The sequence below is a fragment of the Caretta caretta genome, chromosome 13, assembly GCF_965140235.1.
Source record: "Caretta caretta isolate rCarCar2 chromosome 13, rCarCar1.hap1, whole genome shotgun sequence".
In the NCBI taxonomy this organism is placed as follows: domain Eukaryota; kingdom Metazoa; phylum Chordata; order Testudines; family Cheloniidae; genus Caretta; species Caretta caretta.
Window position 1 is genome coordinate 17,259,830 of NC_134218.1, and position 17,974 is coordinate 17,277,803.

The following is a 17,974-nucleotide window of genomic DNA, read 5'->3' on the forward strand; positions in this document are numbered from 1 at the left end:
TCAACGGGTAGTTATCAATGGCTCCATGTCTAGTTGGCAGCCGGTATCAAGTGGAGTGCCCCAAGGGTCGGTCCTGGGGCCGGTTTTGTTCAATATCTTCATAAATGATCTGGAGGATGGTGTGGATTGCACTCTCAGCAAATTTGCGGATGATACTAAACTGGGAGGAGTGGTAGATACGCTGGAGGGGAGGGATAGGATACAGAAGGACCTAGACAAATTGGAGGATTGGGCCAAAAGAAATCTGATGAGGTTCAATAAGGATAAGTGCAGGGTCCTGCACTTAGGACGGAAGAACCCAATGCACAGCTACAGACTAGGGACCGAATGGCTAGGCAGCAGTTCTGCGGAAAAGGACCTAGGGGTGACAGTGGACGAGAAGCTGGATATGAGTCAGCAGTGTGCCCTTGTTGCCAAGAAGGCCAATGGCATTTTGGGATGTATAAGTAGGGGCATAGCGAGCAGATCGAGGGACATGATCGTTCCCCTCTATTCGACATTGGTGAGGCCTCATCTGGAGTACTGTGTCCAGTTTTGGGCCCCACACTTCAAGAAGGATGTGGATAAATTGGAGAGAGTCCAGCGAAGGGCAACAAAAATGATTAGGGGTCTGGAACACATGAGTTATGAGGAGAGGCTGAGGGAGCTGGGATTGTTTAGCCTGCAGAAGAGAAGAATGAGGGGGGATTTGATAGCTGCTTTCAACTACCTGAAAGGGGGTTCCAAAGAGGATGGCTCTAGACTGTTCTCAATGGTATCAGATGACAGAACGAGGAGTAATGGTCTCAAGCTGCAGTGGGGGAGGTTTAGATTGGATATTAGGAAAAACTTTTTCACTAAGAGGGTGGTGAAACACTGGAATGCGTTACCTAGGGAGGTGGTAGAATCTCCTTCCTTAGAGGTTTTTAAGGTCAGGCTTGACAAAGCCCTGGCTGGGATGATTTAACTGGGAATTGGTCCTGCTTCGAGCAGGGGGTTGGACTAGATGACCTTCTGGGGTCCCTTCCAACCCTTATATTCTATGATTCTATGATTCTATGATATATAGAAGTGCTTGAAGAAGCAAATACATTTATAGATAGACCTGGTTTCGATTCTCTGCCTTACCGACGTTTTGCTCAAACATGACCCCAGTCTGCCTAATAATCTTTGTCCCTAATTGATTAGCTTTAACCTGCAGCAGAATTGTGGCCTAGGCTGAAGAAGGATGGTGCTGTGGTTAAGCCGAAGGGGTAGGACTCTGACTCATGAGAACTAGATTGAGGGTCAGGTGTTCTACTCTGGCAGCTGGGCCTCGGTCTTTTAAAAAGTGAGCCCCCATGACAGCTCTATACCTCAGTTTCCCTTCTGCGTAGAGGGGACAATAATACTCAGCAGCCTAACAGGGGTGTTGTGAAGCTCATATTTATAAGACCCATTGCCTTTCTGTAGCTTCTTCCATTAGAGAATGTATCTGGGGTGATGGGGTAGTGGTGAAGGAATTGTTTTTTTATCCAGTGTGCCTGTACAAACTTTCCCAGGAGTGAAAAAACTTTTTTTTCCTTTTACTTAGGAAAGGAGGGAGAAGCACAATAGCAGGGGGAGTGAAAGGTCAGCTATTTATCTGCCTGAAGCAGCAAGCCTTCGCTGTCTGAATACAAGCTCTCCTACGCATGACAAGTAAAGTTGGGAGAGGGGACGGACTCCTGTACATACAGCGTTATCAACAGACATACTCCCAAAATATTGCAAAATGGTAAAATTCCCTAGTTCTTCCTTCATTGAGAAGCATAGGTAACTCAATGTCTACACTTGTGCTGTGTCAACCTCAGTACATTGACTATGGCTCAGCACAGCTTGGGGAGGGGGTGTTACTGAATTGCTATAACTTACATTGGTGGGAGACAAATTTGAGGGCAGACACATGAATGACTAGGTCAGTGCAGGGTGGCGTATGTTGACTGAACTTTGTAATGTAGACTTGGCCTAAGTGGCATATTTTCTGTATTGATTGGGCAATGCCACTCTGCCCTTTTTCCATTTTGCTTCATTGCCCTGAGATGATAGGAGGGAACTAACTGACAAGTGTTTCTCCTGACAATATTGAAACCCAGTTCATAGTCACAAGCCACCAGTCACGACAAGTATGAAATCCACTGCCTCCCTAATGTAGGTTTACATGATTTTAAGTTTTAGAGAGACCTATGGTTCAAATCCCAAGTGGTTATTTTTAAAGGAGTGTAAAATCTAATGTTAATATCAGTTTTCAGAGTAACAGCCGTGTTAGTCTGTATTCGCAAAAAGAACAGGAGTACTTGTGGCACCTTAGAGACTAACAGATTTATTTGAGCATAAGCTTTCGTGAGCTACAGCTCACTTCATCGGATGCATTTGATGAAGTGAGCTGTAGCTCACGAAAGCTTATGCTCAAATAAATCTGTTAGTCTCTAAGGTGCCACAAGTACTCCTTTTTTATTAATATCAGTGTTTTCATAACTGTATTTTTCTCTAATTTCCATATATATGCAATATTATCTGTCAAATATGTTTGGATTTAAGTCTTTTCCTGCAATGTTCCAAACCCAAACATTGCAGCTTTGTGCTCATGCATGAGAACCACAAAGTGAAATTAGCTGGAAGCAGAAGTCATACTGACTAGTCAGTTTTTATTATCCTCCCAAGAGAAAGCACAGACCCTACAAGCAGCAAAAAATAAACCAGAGTGTTAAAATTCAGTGTGATTCAGGCAAGGAGTGAAGGTTTAGCCAAAGGAATTTTGTTTGGTCAGTAAAACACGGGGTCAGATCTTCAGCTCCTGCTAAGGTCCCTTAGTACCCCCAAAGCACTAAAGGGGCTGCTGAGAATCCCCTTGGCATAGGACTCATTCCAGGTGGCAGGAGAGGCATGTTGAGGAGTGGATACAGTGCACAGTGCAGTGTGACAACCTCTCCCGGTTTTCTGATGTGCCTTGTGATATTTGGTGGGTTTTTTTAAAGCGCCAGCTCCTAAAGTCATGTGATTACAGAAGAATCTCAGTTTTCATTTAAATAACAACACGTGATTTTTGGACACATGGGGGAGCTGTGCTGATATTGTTCCTGCTGGTCCTTGGCCAGTTAGGTGCTGCCTAGTGAACTGCTCCAGCCAGCATAATTTAAAACACCCTATAGCTCTAAAATCACAATTGTGGAAAGGTACAGTTGAGGATCCAGCCCACATGGCCTGATTCTCCTCTCATTTACACTAGTGCAAATCAGAAGTAACTTCCCTGAAGCTAATGGAAATACAGTGGTACAAAACCAGATGAGATAAAATGAGATCAGACTTGAGACTTGGATTTGTAATATGAGTGTGTCTCTTTAAAAGACCTGGTTTTGATTTTTGTCTTTGAATAGCAATGCTGGTGATGGGGAAAGTTTTGTTATGAAACTAATTTTACAATTCTGGCAAGGGCAGCAAAAGGCTGAGGCAGTCCTTGTGGAGACCAGCTGCTAAAACAAACCCAAAAGATGTTTTCCCATGATTCCTAAAAGACTCCTTAGATTGTCCTTGAACAAATAAAGATTAGGAAATATCAGGAGAGTTGCCAACAGTTCCTTCTTACAAGGGATGTCCTTTATTGTTTCATCTCTGTGCAACGAGATTGGGAATTGCTGAGTGCTGCAACGAGCAGCAAGAAATACCTCTGGTAAATGTAGGTGATTACTGATTATCATTAATTATTATTTATTTAATAATATCAGAAGGAGGGTGGGGTAGGAGTGCTAAGAAAATGGTCCCTTATTTTTGAAATATAATGTTGGCAACCCTAGGTTGGGCCCAGAACTGCAATCTGCAACACAACATGGGTGTGCAGAAGGCGAACTGTGTTAATATTAGAAAGCATCACACCTTTTCCTTCCCTTTCAGTTTAAATAGCCATTAGAGGAGGAAATCAGGAGAAAAAAACAATATGTGGTATTGAACAGATCCTTAAAGAGAACCCCAGGGGATAATTTGTCCTCCTTTCCCTGGATTTGGACTTTAGATCTTGGGAGGGGGGGAAATAGTCAAAATAATAAGGACTAAAAATAATACATATCTTTAAAGATTTAGGGTTAAAGCTTGCACCCACTGATGACAATGGCAAAGCTCCCATTGACTGGACTAGCAGCAGGATTAAGTATATTGCCTGTGTTAATGTTTCTACCTAATCCTGAAGGACTTTCTATTTTACTATAGACCATTACCATAACTAGTATTTTACAAAGTATATGGGTCTTAATCACATGGGAGTGTTTATGGGCTGAATCCTGTTGTCTTTACTCAGAGAAACTGTCCATTAGTTTCAAAAGGCCTTTAGCCTGGCAGAGAACTCCTTAAGGGGTGCAGGATTTGTCCCGGCGGCGGGGGAGTGGTTAGGTTCCTCTCCCCAGGGATTTCCCTACACCCACCCTGAACTTCCCCAACACCTTCCCCCCCAGTTTTGTGAACTAGTTACATGCAGTGTTGCCAATTTAATGATTGTTTGGAAATTTGAATTGAAACTGAAACATTAATACACACTTTAAAAGCATATAAAGTATATGATAAAATACGTGTATCTGAAAAAGTATAACAGATTTGAAAAGTATGAACATAGACTAGCTTCCTTATACAGCTGTTGTTTTTTATGACAATGTCAGTGCTTTCATTTCGATAATGTTGGCCAACCTAATAATTTCAAATTATGATTTGTAAGCAAACTCTAAATGAGCTCTCCCTGATGAGCTGGGGGGCTGGGGAGAAAGGCTTCAGGACCAGATTGTATTTACATTCACACCTAATCTATCTAGGTATCCAGCAAACAGAGCTGTGTTGCCCAAGTGATAGATTTTGGCTGGGGTTGGGTTACAAATCACTTGAATGTGTGCGTGTGTGTGTGTGTATGGGGTGGGGGTAATGAAATGTTCTTGTTCTTATTGTATGAGTAAAGGGTAGTAGAACTGTACTTAACCTGTGCTGACTGAGGGCATCAAGAGAGAGGGTGGGGACAGGTGTTTTGCTTGATGGTCTGCCTGAGTCACAAGGTACTACCTGACCTGCCCCTCTCCACTGTTTAAAGACAGAGCTGATTAGGCTCCATCGATAGTCTTTTGTTTTGTCAAGTGACCATTACAGCTGAAATCACTGATAATCAGGTCTAAGTGCTTAGACCTGCTGTGGGACAGTGTTTCTGTGGAAGAGACGGCCCAGTCTGCACTACCAGTGAGGTTCCCCCACTGAGAGCTCAAGAGACCAATTTGCAGAGGTCACAGTGGCAGGTGGCAGCAGAAGGTGACAGCGCAGGGCCATTGACAACAGAGCGATGGAGTGAACAGTGGCCAGAGTGAACAGTGAGCAGCTGGAGGAACGAGCAAGGTGCCTTCTTGCCCCCCATCTGGCAGGTGAACATATGTGAAAGCACCTCTGAATTCTGAATCTCCACTGACCAAGGACAACACCGGCGAGTGTTAATGATGCTGTTAAGAATGCTGGAGACAAAACACAGTTCGTGAGAACAAACATGGCTGTGGCATCATACTTTCTATTTAAGCAAGAGATACCGCACACTACAAACTGGAGGCCAATGTTAAGTGCATTGTCACTTGTTCATCCTGAAGTTGAACACTGATTCCAAACAAGACCAGCAAATGCTCACTAACTCAACTGACTGGCTAGAAGCACGTGGTACAACAGTGAAAGACTCAACAGTTGAAAAAGTGAAGAACTCTCTCACCACATTCAAAAAATTTGCATACATGGTTGATGAATGCACCAGTGCAAATGGGCATCAAGTATTAAGTCATTGTGTACGTTATCTTGATGTCAGTGATAGGCCAATAGATGTATTTCTAGATGTTCAAGTTATAGAAGACACATTGGCTGCATCTGTGACAACCCACATCTTAGAAGAGTTAAATGCTTGTCAGCTGGATCCCAAACAGATGGCTGCTTGTGCATTTGATGGAGCTACAAACTTCTCTGGTAGACATGGTGGAGTACAAGCTTTGCTCAGAGAAAAATGTAACCCTAATCTCTCCTATATACACTGCAGAGGCCATCTACTCCAACTAGTGCTAGTACAAGCTGCAGACTCTTCAAAAGACATTTAAAAAACTATACATTTAATGTCTTCATTATATTCTTTTTTTAGCAGGAGTCCAAAAAGACTGAATATCTTGAAAAACATAGAAGATACACTGGGACTGAAATTCAAATTAGTCCAACCTGGGAAAACCCTCTGGCTTTCTCATGAGTGAGCCTTGGCTGTTGTCTTAAAATTACTCCAGCTGTTATTACTGGCTTTGGAAAGTCTCTACCAAGATGGGCTGGATCTAAGTAGTGAGGCTGGTGGATTACTTTTGCTACTATGTTCAGAAAAGACTATTGCCATTCTCTCTCTTGTAAGTCTACTGTTGAAACCACTTGGGTCATTAAACAATGCAATCCAGGCATCTGCTACAACAGTAGTAGATCTTTGTCCAGCAATAGGAGCTACATTTGGATCAATCAGAGAGTTATCCATCGAAAAAGTACTGGAAGAAGCAAAGACTTCATTCCAGAAGTTGACTAATGAAGGCATTTATATTGAATCCTTAAGTGAAGAGGACAAGAAGTGTTTGTTAAGACAACTGAAAAAGTACACAGACTTGATTCTTAAAAATTTACAACAGCAACTTCTAGATTCTACTCAACCTCTATGTAGCTTTTACAGATCCCTGTCCTATAAAACATCGACTGTTGACTGGAGTGAGGCACTACCAGCAATGGGGCTGCCGTGTGGTCAGAACAGAATAGAAAATTTGAACACAGAGTGGAATATCATACGATGAATGAATGAAGATTTGACTTCCACTTCTTTTGTATCTTTACTAGTGGCTCGACCCAATCTTTATGCTATGTTTCCTCGGATGAAAGAACTAGGAATTCATCTCTTGCTACTCCCAGTCACAACAGCTACAGTTGAGTGTTCTTTTTCATCCTTGAATAGAATTTTGTGTTCTGAAAGAAGTCGCCTGCTGCCTGATCATGTGAATGAACTAATGAGCATATCAATTGAAGGAATGGAAGTACCGAACACACGAGAAGCCACCAAAGATGAACACATTGCGTACAAGAAGTTCATTAACAGAGTTGTGCAAAATTATAACAAGAAACCAAGAAGGATGTAGATGTAGTGCTTCATAAAAGGCTTGAGTAGCCAACTTTAATTTGTAATGATTTAAAGCATGAGTTAAATCTAATAAAATGGTCATGAAACATTTTTCAGTTTTTACTATGGTGCCATACAGCCCACCTTCACCCTCACGGTCTCACCCCTCATTGGCCTTGACACCCCTCCCCTGTAAATTCGGACACCCCCCCTTAATTTCAATTCCTGGGGAAAACTCTTCCTCTCCCTCTCCCTCCTATAGTATATAGGGGCTGTAGAAAGGTGATAAGTGACTCAGGGAGAACTCCTCTGGTGCTGGGACTCTGTTGGGCTGTTGTAGATGCAAGGGGAAAACCAGGAGTTGGGGCCAGAAGTGGAAAAAGTCATGTCAGGAGTCAGAGGGGTCAGGGTCATTGTGCAAACTGCAGAGGAGGCACCAGGGAGGGTGCTGTAATTTACAGCAGCCCCTAGGGCTGCTTAAGTGACCGTGAGGCCATTTTGGCTCCTGAGCAGCCCAAAATTGGGAGGGTGCAAAGGTACCAGAAAGCCACTTTAGTACCCTCCCTGCCCCTGGCCTGCACCTTCTTTCTTGTGCCTCCTGGATGTTCAACACAGAATCTCAGCAAACAGGATTCTTTCCCATTGACCTCAGTGATCTTTGCCCAGCTCTTTGTACAATGTAGTGTAACTTCAATGGGTTCTGGCTGGGCAATTAAATCCACGTCCTGCCTGGTCAGAACATCATTGTACGTTTGATTTTAAAACAAAAATGAGGCCTCAGGCTGTGCCCATGGTGGTGAGATGCCGGCAATAGTGCAGGAGAAGTACTTGGCAGAGGCTGAGGCTGAGGCTGGCTCTATGGTAGAAAAGGTTTGCCTGTATAACTATACCAGAAAACCCTCCTAGTGCAGACACAGCTTCCACTGCTTTTCCCTGGTACACCTTATATCCATTCCCTGAACGAGATAAGCTGCAAGCTAGGCAGCTCTCTAACACCACATTCTACAAGCCATTACCCTCTGATCCCACTGAGGGTTACCAAAAGAAACTACACCATCTGCTCAAGAAACTCCCTGAAAAAGCACAAGAACAAACCTGCACAGACACACCCCCTAGAACCGCGACCAGGGGTATTCTATCTGCTACCCAAGATCCATAAACGTGGAAATCCTGGACGCCCCATCATCTCAGGCATTGGCACCCTGACAGCAGGATTATCTGGCTATGTAGACTCCCTGCTCAGGCCCTACGCTACCAGCACTCCCAGCTATCTTCGAGGCACCACTGATCTTCCAGAAAACACCATCTTGGCCACTATGGATGTAGAAGCCCTCTACACCAACATTCCACACAAAGATGGACTACAAACCATCAGGAACAGTATTCCCGATAATGTCACAGCAAACCTGGTGGCTGAACTTTGTGACTTTGTCCTCACCCACAACTATTTCACATTTGGGGACAATGTATACCTTCAAGTCAGCGGCACTGCTATGGGTACTCTCATGGCCGCACAGTATGCCAACATTTTTATGGCTGACCAAGAACAACACTTCCTCAGCTCTCATTCCCTAATGCCCCTACTCTACTTGTGCTAAGTTGATGACATCTTCATCATCTGGACTCATGGAAAAGAAGCCCTTGAGGAATTCCACCATGATTTCAACAATTTCCATCCCACTATCAACCTCAGCCTGGACCAGTCCACACGAGAGATCTACTTCCTGGACACTACAGTGCTAATAAGCTATGGTCACATAAACACCACCCTATACTGGAAACCTACTGATGGCTATACTTACCTACATGCCTCCAGCTTTCATCCAGACCATACCCCACAATCCATTGTCTACAGCCAAGCTCTAAGATACAACCGCATTTGCTCCAACCCCTCAGACAGAGACAAACACCTACAAGATCTCTATCAAGCATTCTTACAACTACAATACCCATCTGCTGAAGTGAAGAAACAGATTGGCAGAGCCAGAAGAGTACTCAGAAGTCACTTACTACAGGACAGGCCCAACAAAGAAAGTAACAGAACACCACTAGCCATCACCTTCAGCCCCCAACTAAAACCTCTCCAACACATCATCAAAGATCTACAACCTATCCTGAAGGACAATCCCTCACTCTCACAGATCTTGGGAGACAGGCCAGTCCTTGCTTATAGACAGCCCCCGAACCTGAAACAAATACTCACCAGCAACCACACACCACACAACGAAACCACTAACCCAGGAACCTATCCTTGCAACAAAGCCTGTAGCCAACTGTGTCCACATATCTATTCAGGGGACACCATCATAGGACCTAATCACATCAGCCACACTGTCAGAGGCTTGTTCACCTGCACATCTACCAATGTGATATATGCCATCATGTGCCAGCAATGCCCCTCTGCCGTGTACATTGGCCAAACCAGACAATCTCTACATAAAAGAATAAATGGACACAAATCAGATGTAAAGAATTATAACATTCAAAAACCAGTCAGAGGACACTTCAATCTCCCTGGTCACTCAATTACAGACCTAAAAGTCACAATACTACAACAAAAAACCTTCAAAAACAGACTCCAACGAGAAACTGCTGAATTGGAATTAATTTGCAAACTGGACACCATTAACTTAGGCTTCAATAAAGACTGGAAGTGGATGGGACATTCCACAAAGTAAAACTATTTCCCCATGCTTATTTTTTCCCCCCACTGTCACTCACACCTTCTTGTCAACTGTTGGAAATCGGCCATCCTGATTATCACTACAAAAGGTTTTGTGGATTTTTGTTTTGTTTTTTCTTCTCCCTGCTGATAATAGCTCACCTTAAGTGATTACTCTCGTTATAGTTGGCATGGCAACACCCATTTCTTCATGTTCTCTGTGTGTATGTATATATATATCTATATATCTATATCTTCCTACTATATTTTCCACTGCATGCACCCGATGAAGTGGGATATATCCCACGAAAGCTTATGCTCAAATAAATTTGTTAGTCTCTAAGGTGCCACAAGTACTCCTCGTTCTTTAAGCTAGAAGCTGTGTCTACACTAGGTAGGGTGACCATATTTCCCAAAGGGAAAATGGGACACCTCCTCTCTCCCACTGAGATGCTCATCCAACTTCCCCTCACCCCCCCACAGGGGTTGGCATTGCTGCTTGTTCGAGCCCGGCCTGCCCCCCTCCCCGCCTTTCCCCCTGCATGGGGCTGGCATTGCTGCATGCCCCCCTACATGTTCCTCTGTACCCCGTTTTTTGACAAAAGTGAGTCTTTGTCCTATTTGCTCTTGCCAACTGATCAAGCTGGCAAGAGCAAATGGGACAAAAGCCCACTTTTGCCATAAAAATTGGGATGGCCAGGTTAGGGCTTAAAAAATGGACTGACCTGGCCAAAACAGGGCATATGGTCACCTGACACTAGGGCTTTTGCTAGTATAAAGACGTAGTAAAAAATCCTCCTCTCTAACTGACATCACTATGTCAGCAAAGTTTCCGGAGTAGACTTGGCCTAAGAAAAAAAAGTTGACATTTGACTTCCCACAACCCGAGGAATGACATCTGGCTTCCCACAACAAGTGGCCCTATTTACAAGTGGCCCTATTTATATCCAAATCACATCCAGCTGAACACACAATTATACCCTCTCAGGGCAATGGGAGCTAAGACATGACGCTCCACTAAACCCCACTGAAAAAACTGTCACCCTTAAGATAGAATAGCTGGGTGCAGGAGAAATCCTGGGACAAATCACACTGGTACAGAGAAATAGGAACAAATAGAATAGCATCATAGTCTGAGAGGGGTTGAGCATTTGCAGCTCCCATTTAACTCTCAGGATCTGGCACATAAAATATACTGGAATGTAAATCACAGAGCCCTGTTTCGTATCATCCCCTGTGTAACCCACACCCACTCACCATAGCATGCTATTTCCCTTCGAGCAGAGGCTGGGCCATAGATAGATCTTGATGAGTCTGTTTCAACCTCAGCTAGAAGAACTGAACTTTTTAGCTCAAGCAGTAGAGGATTATGCTTTGTAAGATCTAGAATTCTCAATCCGCACTGCTGGGAAAGGACCACAGCATGAAAGAGCCAATCCTGCAAACACTTAGACAGGAGTAACTTTATGCACATGTGTAGTCTTCGTGGCACTACTGGGATGAATAAAGTTATTCATATGCATAAATGTTTGCAGGATAGGGGCCTAGATCAACAAAATGCAGCAGGAATCACTTTTTTCCTCTCAGTTCCACAGTGTCATGATGAAGGCTGCAAAGCAAAAGCCATCCCTTTTCCTGCTGCTTTGAGTGTGCCTGGCACACTGACATCCCAGTGTGCAGCATTCCAGAGCAATTCCTCCAGCGTGGTTACGGGTTGACTATTTAAACTGAATCCAGATGCTTTTCAGAGGCAAAAATAAGGACTTTCACTCCAAAGAAAGAAAGAAAGAGACACAGATGTTTACAGAAAGCAAATCTGGGTCTGTGGAAATACCCATTTATTTTGGTTGCAGAAGGATTAGTTGCATCAGCTGGAATTGCCATGGCATTTGGTTAATATTTTGTCAGTAGCTGATGTTTTGTTCCATAAGAACAGGAGCAGCAAAGTATTTGAAAATTGAAGAAAAGTAGTGTCTCTCATGTATAATATGAATGCACGTTTTATCTAGCAAGCTGTTCATGCAGATGGGAGAAATCAGAAATATTTGCCTGCCAAATTTGCCTTAGAATTTTGCAAAATATTGGGGTGATAATTAACCTGTTCATTTTCTTTTTAGCAAACCATGGAAATGATTGGGGGGAATCCCCCACCCCAAGCTCTAATGTTAAGAATCAGGCACTGAATAAAAAACTGTGGAAAGAAGGAAAATAAAATACGATACCGTTAGGTCTGGGAATGGGGCTAGTCAGATTCAAGGGTTAGAGAGATGAAAATAACAACAGGGAAAGTTGAGTTAAAACAAGTAAGGGAACAAATCAAACAATAGGATCTAAAGAGTGATCAGGACTGGAGAATGTGAAGCTGTGGAAAAACAGGGAGTGGTAGCTCAATGAGTAACGGTACATAGAGTGCAAAAAGTATGTAGACGGCAAAGCACTGTAATGCACTGGCTAATGTGTACATGTATCATTGCCCTTTGCTGGATGGAATCAGAACTGTTCTACCTCATATCTTAGGCCCTATAATGCGCATGGAGATTTTTTTATATAGCTCAAGTGGTAGAGGCCTCAATCTCAGATGTTCAAAAATCAGGAGATTGGCTTAAAAATCTGGAGATTTTAGAAAGTAAAGATACATTTCTTTGTATTTATCTTCTATTTTTTTGAGCTTTTAGGGTACACTGGGCCCACATTTTCATTCTTTTCTCTGCAACCATAAGGTCTAGAAAGGTGGGTTTTTCTTTTTAATGAAACTGAAATTTTCTCATGGCTCCAGGAGCTGGGGCTTTAAGAAAACCAACAGTTGTCACAAAATTCATGATAATGTCATTAGATTTAGCCTGAGTTCTCTTCCAGTTGTCACTGTAAGTTTAATTGGCACAGGGCATAGTGCTGATTAGAATTGTTGAGAAAACGTTGATGAAAATGAAGTTTTGATGGCAAAGTAGGTATGAAAAACACCACCAAAGTGTCATGAACATTTTCACGATTTCCCCCCTCTGTTTTCCATTCAGCTCTAATACTGAATGTAAAGCCCTGGACACACTAAGTTTGATGTGTTATATGAGAGAGATCAATCAGGAGAACATAAGTCTGAGTGGTTTTTTTGCAGGATGGTGGTGGTGTTGTGGATAGCAACTTACCTAGATTAGGACCTGAAATGTAGAGGAACTGCTCAGCACCTGCAACTCCCCTTGACTTTGACACAGGATCAGATGCAGGCCCTTGAATAATATTTGATCAGCATGCTTTAATAGCTGAGCTGAGAGTTGCTAATATGAATACATTTGCTATAGGCTTGAGGTATTTTTCCTAATCTTAATGAGTGTTTATGTCTTCTCATGCCATGCTTTGTACTAAGCAAAACCGCTGTATTCACCATTGCAGCAGCCTTTCTTCTTGTTCTCGTGGATACTGAATGTCTGACCTGTTGCTATTCTTGGTCTCATGTTGCTACTGCCTGATAATGAAGCGCATTTTGAAATTCCAGAATTGCTTTGTGTCTGTTTTGGGACCCTATTAACAATAATAAGGCTGGAGCCACAAGGAAGAGGCATGAATTTCCTGTATGCTCACAGGCCAACCCCTTCACGCCACATCTGCAGAAATAAAAACAAACAAAAATCCTAAATGACAGTTTTTCTTCCAGTTTCACAATTGTACTAATTCAGGGGCAAGAAAGGGTTAACAGCTCCAGTTAACGTGTCAGATTCTCAGGCGGTATAAATTGGCATAGCTCAAATTACACCATTTGAGGATCTTGCCTAAGGGATCTGAGGCTAATGTCCCTACACTGGAGCACTTTAACTGGGTGTTACTTAACTAGTCATCTTCTTCTTCAGTGCTTAACCAGACAGTTGGCTGTAGAGATTGTTCGCCATTTGGTCCATTCCTGCGCCTGAGTCCAACATCGGAACAGACTTGATGAACCCATGTAATGAGGGTTCTACCTCTGGGCTACCACCACCCTTCGGTTGGTGGAATTTGATCCCAGATGTTAAAAGCCACCTGGAGAACAGAGTTCGCTGGAACCTTTTGTGGCATCCTTGCGACATGTCCAAAAAGCTTAAAGTGCCGCCTGCGGACAATGGCCCCTGAAGTCTGTAGACCCGAGCGACCATAAACATCTGCATTACAGATGAAGTCATTCCATTTTATGCCCAATATATGATGTTGACATTTTGTGTGGAAAGCCTCCAGCTTTGTCCAGTCTGTGTGGCGTAGTGTCCATGTTTCGCAGCTGTACAATACTATAGGAAGGATGCAGCTCAAATAAATCCTGAACCTGGTTGTCATACTAAGATGATGTTGATTCCATATCTGTTGTAAATGGCCCGTGGGAGATGCTGTGATGCCAATCTGATGGAGAACCTCCGTGTGAGAATGTGGGGAGCTGGTAAGTATAGAACCCAGATAGCAAAACCTGGAAACTGATTTGACGGTTTCATTGTACAAAGAGATTGGAGTCGTGCGTGGACCTGGTCCTAGATTTTTCAGTTTTGTCTTTGACCATGAAACCTATCTTAGCTGACTCCTTCTCCATACACTGGAGTGCCTCAAAAAACCTGTCGGGGCTCTGTACTAAAAGAACAACGTCCTCAGCATAGTCATGGTCTCTGAGTGAGAGATCACCGATCTCAGTGTCCATGGACATGACGGAGTGCTGCATTATGAAATCCATTGCCTGACAAAGGAGTGCAGGGGCACTTGAGGCTATTTAACTAGAGGGGACATTAAAAAAAACGAGCATCAGGGCTCTGCTGTGGGGTTTCTGTGGGAAAATAGCACTAGATGGCTGGGCTTTAGTTGGTGCACAGTGAAGTCAAGCCATTGCCTCTGGGCTGCGGTCCTTGTTCCTTGGCCCAGGGGAGCCCAAATGTAACGTGCAAGCACCCTGGGACAGACAATTTTTAGAGGAGGGTTCTTATTGTTTAAAGGTAGTAATTTGGTCTGAATGAACTATATTGATGAGAGCTCTGGAACCTGCCCCTTTAAAAATAGGCAGAACTTGGAGTGGTTCTTTGCAGAGGCCTGTGAGCACTATGTGTGTACTGCTCTACGAGGAAATTGGCATGTAGCCGAGCACTGAGAAGACTTGGGGCCAGATTTTTAAAGTTATGTAGGCATCTGTAGCTGCAGATAGGCATATAGTCGGATTTTCAAAATGACCTAGGTATCTAATGTCCATCGTTTGGTGTGTAAGTGCTTTTGAAAATCCCACTGGCCATCTATTTGCAACTCAAGATGCCTAAATCTCTTTAGAAACCTGGCTCTTTCCCTGTAAGAAGCTTCCAAGAAAGGTAGATTTCAAGAATAGATAAAGTTCTCTTTTGTAAACTGAGCTTTGTGAGTGCAGGTGTAACCCACACATTCCTGGGGAGTTTTCAAACCCTCCTGGACACAGAGAAAACAGAGCACACTCTTTACAAAAATCCCCTTTCCTGTTCCAAAATTATTTTCTGTCCGGCTAGGTGCAGTTTGGGATTCAGTGAGCCCTTTATCAAATCAGTGCTGGGACATTCATCCACATGGCAGTTGTCTTGTTGAGAGGCTACTGCTCATGTGTTCTATATAGTGCCAGATCGTCAGGTGGTGTAAACTGGCACTGACCTACTGCCTTCAATAGAGCTGTTCTGCTTTACACCACCTAACTCAGGATCGAGCCCACAGTTTGTTTTGTTGGTTGCTTTGTTTTAATTCTCATCTGGGAAATTGTCTCTAACATTTTGGCTCAACCTATTTCCATCATGGGCTGGTGAAAGGTAGGGAGCAGATGTTGTAGGCCAGCAAGGACATTGTGCCCAGCAAAAACCATGGATGTGAGGGATGTTGTTTTTGTAGATGATCCCAGATACATTTTTGTGTCAGTATCTGCCCCTCATGGCCACTTTCCTCTAACAGCTGTTCTTAATGATTTTGAAGTAATTGCTGCTCCTGGGTGGCAGGAGAAATAACTGAACAGCCTAAAAATCTGCATTTACTAGACTGCATCTCAGCCCCTCTGCCTTGGTCATGCTCTGACTCTGCCCTGACATGCACACGTTCTTCCCCTAGAACTTGAGCCTACCCCATTCTAATCAATGGTGGTTTGAATTCATGAGGGGAGAATCAAGCACATACTCACTGGAATTCTGCTGAGAGAAAGCAGTTTTCCTTGCAAGTTGAGTAGCTGACTGTGCTCCTCTTTAAACTCCCTTGCCATCTCAGATGGTGAGACCACAAAGGTCAGTGAAATACAGCTGCTACCTGATTGTTGCATGAGAGCCAGAAGGTCTCCTGACAGGAAGTAGGGCATTGTATATTGGTTTAATTGCAGAAACAACTGACTCAGACTCCAGTAATAGGTTGAATGTTTTTTAATGCACTGTTAGAAAAACACATCAGCACAAATGTCAAGTAGCAGGGTCGGTGGCCTGAATGCTTTTAATTTGTCCATTGAGAAGTACAATGGTTAAACACTTTTCAAACACTAAGTGTCTGCGGGATGGATTGTTTGTCTCGTAGTGTGAAGTACGCAATTCCTTCCCCATCTAACTTGTAGCTCGCTCATGGAAATGTGTCCAAGGGTTTTTCTAGAAGAACAATGTCCTTCACATAGTTTGGAAATGAAGAACTCAGGTTCCAAACATGGGCAAGCTCAATGGAGAGCCCAAGCTATATTGTTTCTATAGGATTTTTGCCTGAGCTAAAGATTTTGAATATGGATCCAAACTCTTTCTAAATTTGAGTCTGATACTATAGATCAGATCTGGATCAAAACTGCTTCAAATTTCAGGAGAGTGCGGATCTAAGTATTATGATTCATAAAATCCATGTTCTGCTTCTCAAATTGGCATAGAATAGGTACATGGTACAGTAAGTGCTGGATGAATAGTATTTGCAGATAGCACAGTGAAAATTTTTCAATATAAGTCTGATAAATTGTGTGACTGTTTTCTGCTATTTGACAATTTCTAGAGGTAGCTCAACAATATTCATCATATTATTCACTTTTTTGCTGTTGATTGGGGATTAATTTTATTTATGAAGATTTTTTTCCACTGCTGCAACCAGATCTAGTGTTTGAACACCTAAGTGCTAATATGAATGTAAGAGCTGGATCTTCTGTTAAGGTGTCTGTGTTTGAAAACTGGGTCCAGACTCTGAACTCTTAAACTTTGTGGTTTGGAAACTCTACCTTTGCCCTTGTGTTTGATGCACACATCGCTTCCAGGTTGGATACACTTGGTTCTCTACGCCAGCTAGCAATGTCTACTGGGATCTGAAGTGTCCGTGGTATAGGAGATTCATCCTAAGTAAATGCACCTCTGTGTCTGATGCTTTGCTCTTCCCTCCTCTATCTGAACTCTAGGCAGTACTATTTCTGCACCTGAAGGAAGATTCTTGTACTTTCTGTATTGTGGGTCTTACTATTCTAGCTCTAGGCCTATATCCTGGAGTGGAAAAGACTTTAAATCACTTCTGGTGCAGCTTTTTTAAGAGTTAACGCCTCGAACCTCTTGCGGGCTAACTAGATATGAGCAGATGGCAGCTTCCTTCTGTTAGCCTGGGAGAGAGAGAGGAAAGAAAAAATAGCACGAGATACTAGTCTAATGTTCTTCCTGTCAGTCTGGATTGTGTGTGAGGGATTTTTTTTTAATGTTTAATTATTTAGTTAAGGTTTAGCAAGCTTACAGTCTTACCAGGTTTATTTATAGTATGCCAAAGGAACTGGAAGTTGTAGTTAAAAAAACAGTGTGTCAAACAACCCCAGGACTGTTGCATGAATGAGATTGAATTTTTGGTAGATGTTGCCCTACCCAGTGCACACTGGAAGAGTCACCTACAAAGAGATTTGTCAGCAGGAAACAACAGGACCAATTTTTTTCTTACTCTTTGTAGTGTACTGTTCTAAACCCGGACTGTAACAAAAAAAGGAAAGAAAGGAAGCAGCATTTAAGGAGCTGCTGGAGGAATGAAAGCTGTAACTGGGGAAGTCTTGTGGCCATGTTAACTTTCTTCCCAGCTATAGATGTGTTTTTGTGTTGTAAGAATTTTGAAAACCATGCTGTGATTTATGACCTCCGCACAGTTCAGCAGCTGGCTGTTACAAGCTTGTCACAGTGTGAACAGAAACCTCCCACGTACAGCGAATGCAATAGCAGCATGACAAGGTGATTTTTCCTGGCTGTTGTTTAACG

General features: G+C 43.0%; 1 protein-coding gene across 1 annotated transcript in view; it reads left to right on the forward strand.

The window, feature by feature from the left end:
• The first annotated feature begins 3,614 nt into the window (after positions 1-3,614).
• Positions 3,615-17,974, forward strand: part of PTGIS (prostaglandin I2 synthase) — a 61,893-nt gene continuing 47,533 nt past the window's right edge. Inside the window, exon 1 of the mRNA XM_048820450.2 lies at positions 3,615-3,673. The gene's annotated coding sequence lies outside the window, so the exon portion shown is untranslated. The remainder of the gene's footprint in view (positions 3,674-17,974) is intronic.